The sequence below is a fragment of the Dermacentor silvarum genome, chromosome 1 (assembly GCF_013339745.2).
Source record: "Dermacentor silvarum isolate Dsil-2018 chromosome 1, BIME_Dsil_1.4, whole genome shotgun sequence".
Lineage (NCBI taxonomy): Eukaryota > Metazoa > Arthropoda > Arachnida > Ixodida > Ixodidae > Dermacentor > Dermacentor silvarum.
The window spans coordinates 363,842,104-363,848,936 of record NC_051154.1 but is presented as its reverse complement, the minus strand read 5'-3'; the positions used below and the strand labels follow the sequence as shown (position 1 = coordinate 363,848,936).

Genomic DNA, 6,833 nt, shown 5'->3' with positions numbered 1-6,833 from the left:
AGTGCGTTTCGTTTAGTTGGCAGCCCTTAGCGCACAATAGAATGAAACAAGTTTGTGTGATCTCTGCGACGTGGTGTCCATATTTTACATGAAAGCCTAGGTCTTTTCTGTAACACGTAGAGACGGGGTGCTGGCCAGTGTGCTGGGAAACTGCTTGGCCACCACGCACAATCTACGCTGTTATACTTTGCCGGTGGCAAATCATAGCGCAGAAGCACAGGTACAAATGTTTAATCAATGGGACGGCATGCTGTCTACCGTTTGTCATGATGTCAAACTAACAAGCACGAACAGCGACAATTGTGTACGTTGTTGGTCCGTAGTTTATTTCGCGCCGGTTGCTTCACGTATTAAAATAAATATTTCTTTTTTAATAGAAACGATGAAAACTGTGCGCGCACACAGGGCGCGACATTTGCGACGTTTGAACTTTGCACTATTTCCCGCGCGCTCCTACGTGCCCGGCCGGCGCACTGCGTTACCGCGATAAAGAAAATAGTTCCTCAAGGAAGCTAAGCAGAAAACTTTCATACTCCTGCAAACCACATAAATTGTTAAGAAATACCTTTATATTACAAGATTTGTTAATAAATATTGCAATTCATGTCTATGAAAGCGTGGATTTGTATGCGCGTTTTTGTGTGAATGCGCGCTTGCGCTGTTGACTCTTTGGCGCATTCCAGAACTTTGTGCGTGCGGCGGTATGTGTGCGGGTTGCGTGATGAGTTTGCTGCGTTTTCTGTGCCCTTTGTCTCGCTGTGACATCTTTTGTATATTTCAACCTGTTGCTCGCTCTTTATGGGCTACACGTTGCCTCGAAGATCACCATGATCGCCTCCGACTCAGCCAAATCGAAGGTGAGTGAGTGTTTCGAATTCCACTTGCTCGTTCATTGCGACGCTTTCAGCAAAAGGGCGTAGAGAGCCCGTGCGTGTCTTCCACGCGCTTCTGTGCTCGATTTCATTACTAGTACTATCCTTCCGTTGCGAGAATTGGTTGTGGAGCACTAGATTTGTTATATTGAGCATGAAGTTTTGTCCTGATTTAACTTCACAGCGCGCTTGCGGCGACGTAAAGCAGCTATGTGGAGCCAGCTAAAACAGGGCATGTTGTGCGCGCCACGATTTTTGGTACGGTGTTCCAGCACCGATTGAAATTAGCCTTATTAATGAGCGCTCGTGCTCTGCCGTTTTGGTGAGCAGCTGTGTGGAGCCAGCTAAAACAGGGCATGTTGTGCGCGCCACGATTTTTGGTACGGTGTTCCAGCACCGATTGAAATTAGCCTTATTAATGAGCGCTCGTGCTCTGCCGTTTTGGTGAGCAGCTGTGTGGAGCCAGCTAAAACAGGGCATGTTGTGTGCGCCACGTTTTTTTGGTACGGTGTTCCAGCACCGATTGAAATTAGCCTTATTAATGAGCGCTCGTGCTCTGCCGTTTTGGTGGGCAGCTATGTGGAGCCAGCTGAAACAGGGCATGTTGTGTGCGCCACGTTTTTTTTTTTTTTGGTACGGTGTTCCAGCACCGATTGAAATTAGCCTTATTAATGAGCGCTCGTGCTTTGCCGTTTTGGTGGAAACAATGCGACGTGAAATAATCCGAACTGTACTGTAATCAAGTATATTTCGTTCGCGCAACGCCGTCCATTGACGTGCATCAACTACATGGCGTGTCGGGATCGGCGAAAATATGCGCGGGGCGTTTTGCCGTTGGAATGTATTCTGCTGCGCTGTTCGCTTCAGGATCGAGTGCCCAGAGTCCGCTGACACGCTGTGCGGTAGACACGCGCTGTGGCGCGATAATAAAGAATTGCAAGGGCGTATATGTGATTCTATCATAGAATCACATATACGCCCTTGCAATTCTATAGAGTCTATGTGATAGGTGAGATAAGAAAGGGCTGATGGCAGCGAATGCTGTGAAATCATCAGGTTATGTGTGGTTTGTTTTCCGCCGGTAGGCGCGCGGTGAACTTTTTTTTTAGCCATCTCCCTTCGACGCCATCGAGTACTTCGCGCTAACGCCTTCGCGTAGGCGCTCTATATTCAAGGAAAAGGCAGATTCTGTGGGATATCATGTTCTGCTTTAGAGGGATGAAACATTCAAAATAACGTCATCGTGTGAAGTTTCAGCCTTTGTCCCTTCAGTAACTCATTGATTTAACTAAGTTCGAAAATCAGTAAAGAAACGAGATGCTTGGCCATATTTGCCGTGTCGTCCCACTGTGCTTCCAGTGGCATGTAGGCGTTATCGACAAATGTAAAAAATTAGCAAGGCTTTTTATGAGATAGAAGTAGACAGATATGTCAATAAGTTATTTTTGCTTTGAATTCACACTCTAAAGAGGAGAGAGAGTGAAAGGGGAGCGTATCCTTGTGAACTAAATGACGCTTTGACATAAGCTTGGAACAATGGTTTGTTGGTGAAGCAGTTCTGTGGAATACTTAGAGAGTAAGCAAACTGCCAGCAGTTAGACGGGGAGTAAAAAAATGCAACACTGGTTTTATATGAACGAGCTACCTTTAAGATGTGGCCACAAAAGTTCAGTAGGTGAGCAAAATAATTTTAAAATTTTGGAGAGAAATTAAAAATAATTTATTTGCCCACCTCACACTGCTAGTGGCAAGAGCAGCCATGCTTTAATGTTTTCAATCAGTCATTTATATCCATCCATTTATGTCGGCCTAATCGTCCATGTAGATGTTTTGATTGTTGCTTTTGAGTTATCGTGGCATCACATTTTAATACTGACATCTGTTTTCAGAATCAAAATGAGCCTGGAGACGCCACAGCCGGAATGCGAAAGGTGAATTCTTTGGACATTCACTGTTGCCAGGAGAATGTATTGCCGGAAGGTATTCTCCTTAAGATTTAGTAAAACTGGTAGCATTAAGTGCCTCCTTTGCGATTTTGCATAGCCTTTGATTTGCGAGTCGAATAATTTATTTAATGAGGTGGGCAGTTGGCACACCCTGCCTTTGTGTCTTATGTACACATTCAGCTGTGGGGACACAGCAAGTGAATCTGATGTGTAGTGGTAATCGCATTAACGTCGACAGTTATCTTACTGTTTGAGCTGCTACTGCTGCTTTGCCAACACAAGCAGCAGTTGCCCAAGATGGCGTGAAAGAGGTTCATTGAAGAGTGGCACATACTCTGAGTCACATACCCAGAGATCCAAGCAGGTCCATCAGATGGTTATTAACCCACTTCTCTCAACATAGCAGCCCTACCTATTAGGCCATTGACCACCTAGTGACACAAATTGGCTGGAAAATACTTAGAGGCAGACACCCGAAAGTATGTGAAGTATCCTAAAAATGCTACTTGCATTAAAGTTTTCGATGCTTTGGTTTACTTACTATGTTATTTTGTACTGGGTGAATCCTTGTTTTTCTGAAGCACATGGCAGCCTAACAGGATAACAAGCTATGACATTAGTTTTAGTTGTTTTTATTAGTGACATTAGTTGACATTTTAGGTCTGGAGCAGGCAGTATTTCTGTGATTTATTTGGAGTGTGGCTGTTGTGTAAATGTGCTTAAAATCCTTAAACTACCTCACTAATATTTACCTAAATGTGCCGTTTCACATAGGCTGGAGAAGTGCTCATTCAGATGATCCTGGCACAGATTGCCATGGTGGACCAGGCAAGTTTGCAACGGCCTTGATTCACAATGTGTTCACAGAGAAGAACCTCATGGGCCACTCACTTCTCGAAAACACCACCACCAATAGGCAAAAAGAGGCTCTTGGCCTTATCAGGGTCAACGCTGTTATAGGCAAGTACCGTACATCCTTTTTCTCATTGCATTTTTGCATTCATATTTTGTACTTGGAATTACCAGCTTGCTTTTAGCACAACAAATGATTTTCAAGTAACCTGTGTCTGCAACTACGTGCTACAATAGCCTACTATTTGGAATGAATGTTCATTTGATCTCAAGTCTCTAACGCCTCCCTACTAAAGTGCTAAATTTTAAAAGCAGCCTTAACTGCCAGAAGTGATTGGTGGCTACAACTGACAAAGTTAGGTGTATTTGCACATTAGTTGCTCTACTTGACTGTCCATGCAATGAACAGTTGCAATGAAGCAACTACCAATCTGTGAAACATGCTACCAATCTGGTGGTATAGCGGGTGTGCTTAAGTAGCCTGAAAGTGTTGTTATAATATAGGAATTGTGGAGAAGCTATGCTCAAGTGCAGTTACTGCTCAACTCGAGGGACAGCACTTCCACCAAATTTCAGCAATCAAAATGGCCCTCCAGATTCTGTAACACAAGACATAGTGGTTTCACCTATTTCGACAGACCACATTGAATTAAAGTTGCTCCAGTCTTGATGGAGGCCCATGTGGTGGCAGACAGTAGCCTTTTAGCAGAGGGAGCTTAAGTTATGGGGCATAATTGTTTGGTTGTTTCGATCAAAGCAACAATAAGAAGAGTTGCCAACTTCGTTGTCAACATTGCTATGTTTAGCAATATGTCCATTCATTCTATGCACTCAACCTATTAAGATCCAATTTATCACATTGTATTCTAGGATGTGGAAAAAACAAAGGTATTTATTTGACTTTTCCTAACGTTCCCATAAAATGATCAATACTCAATAGGCCCTTGGCAGCTACTATATAAAGCTTCTTACAGAACATGAGGCATATCCACAGCTCCCACTCTGAAATTGTTGGAAATGTCTCCTGCTTTCTTGCTTCAAGGACGCACTTGCCTGTTTTCAGCGTTATTATAAACCAGTGCTCAAGTACTATGGGTTTAGATTTATCAAAGATTGAATGAGCTTTGTAGGTTTTCATGTTTAACCCTTTGAGGATCACATATTTTCTGGCAAACGTCCCCCAATTTAAGCGTTATATTTTTATTCTGGATTGTTCTTCAGAGTGACCTTTCAAGAAAAAAATGGGTAAATAATTTTTTAGGTCACAAAGTGACAAAGGTGTCTTAGTGTCCGCTGTTTTACACCATGTTTATTGTAACATGCAGGGAAAACCGGCGTAATCACATTTTTAAAATGTAATGACACTCACAAAACATCAAACTAGGTGAATACTCCCAAACTACTTCAGTGATGGGCACCATAGGGTAAAGAGAAATATCAGTTTTAGAAGAAGCCAAGGGGCAACAGCACAATCAAGATTTTTGTAGAAGTCGCAGAAGGTTACAGAATCTGTAATGTGATGCTTGTGGACACTTCATTCTTAAAAGGTATGCTTATTTATATGTTCTTTCGCCGCCTCATATTTATGGTCAGGAAGAGAGCGGTGTGGATCAGAGAACAAACGGGGGTAGACGATATTCTAGTTGACATTAAGCGGAAGAAATGGAGCTGGGCAGGCCATGTAATGCGTAGGATGGATAACCGGTGGACCATTAGGGTTACAGAATGGATACCAAGAGAAGGGAAGCGCAGTCGAGGACGGCAGAAAGTCAGGTGGGATGATGAGGTTAGGAAATTCGCAGGCGCAAGTTGGAATACGCTAGCGCAAGACAGGGGTAATTGGAGATCGCAGGGAGAGGCCTTCGTCCTGCAGTGGACATAAATATAGGCTGATGATGATGATGATGATGATATTTATGGTCATGACCACACGATTTGTTTCCGCCACTCTACATGCATGGCAGTGATCCTCAATGACCACACGATTTGTTTCCGCCACTCTACATGCATGGCAGTGATCCTCAAAGGATTAGCAGAGCCAGTATACTTGCATATTTCTCTTGTAAGACTGAGCATTTCTTCGTATTTCTTCTTCGCATTTATTTGTGTTAGTGTAACCAGGTTGGCGTGCAACTGCAGTAAATCCTCGGTATAAGCAGTATTTTCTTTTAAGTAGAGAGGCATAAGAATGGCCATCATAATGCGAGAAGTGCACTCCAGTATCATATGAGCTGGTAAAACAAATTCAGATATACCATACTCAATTCTGGCCGCATAACCGTATTTGGAGCAACTCCTGCAAGGAAAAGTGCAATAAAGTGCTGCACATTTTGATTATGATTGTTGAGAGAACTAATTTTAGTTGCCAGTAGTCTACCTTTAAGTTTTTTCACCAACAGTATGAAGTCTTTTTTCTACCATTTTGTTCCTAAGCAAGCAACGTTCACATTTTTCACACCAAGGATATTGATGAAGTTATTCTGCCACAGTGGGCTTTTCCTGTTTGCCTTCTGCATATTGTACTAAGTGGAGTCCTCCGGCGCCACTCCACTTTGAAAGCTGGTCATTCTGCAGAATTGAACTCGTGAAAACTTTGAATAAACAAAACAAATGAAAGTTTCATTATAACAGGGCATACTGCATGTCGCACTTTTGCATGTGGAACATTGATCTTAAACGTCATGCTGTTTTTCCTTTTTTTACAGGCTTTACCTGTCACAAGTTTCCTGGGACAAACATGGCCCACATTAAGAACACACTGGCGTCACTTCTCGCAAAGGACCTGAAGTGTCCAGAAGAGTTCAAGTCTGTGGACAGTTCAAGTGGTGTGCACTTGCAGCCCTCAACATTTTTTTATTATTATGATGTTTCTAGTCACCTGAAAAGCCCAGGTTGGATGGTTCAGACACAAGTACTGTGTTGTGATTAATAATTAATTGCACAAGTGTTGCGCTTTGTATTTTAGTACATTTTACGTAAATTTTTAATATATTTCTACAAAAGATAGTGTTTCTTGACTATTTTATTTCATAGGTATCTCGGGTCCTTTCATGCCAAGACTGTTCCATGATGGCACACCATTTCAAGTTTGTTTGATAAAGTAAAAGTAGGCACAGTGAGAAATTTTACAGAAAATTAGCTTTCATACATACACCTGAAAGTG

The 6,833-nt window shown here is 42.5% G+C and overlaps 1 long non-coding RNA gene across 1 annotated transcript; it reads left to right on the top strand.

The window, feature by feature from the left end:
- Window positions 1-702: 702 nt before the first annotated feature.
- Window positions 703-3,774, top strand: LOC125942396 (uncharacterized). Its single transcript, XR_007465068.1, has 3 exons — window positions 703-857; window positions 2,762-2,803; window positions 3,593-3,774. It is a non-coding gene; the product is annotated as an uncharacterized LOC125942396 (long non-coding RNA).
- Window positions 3,775-6,833: the final 3,059 nt, after the last annotated feature.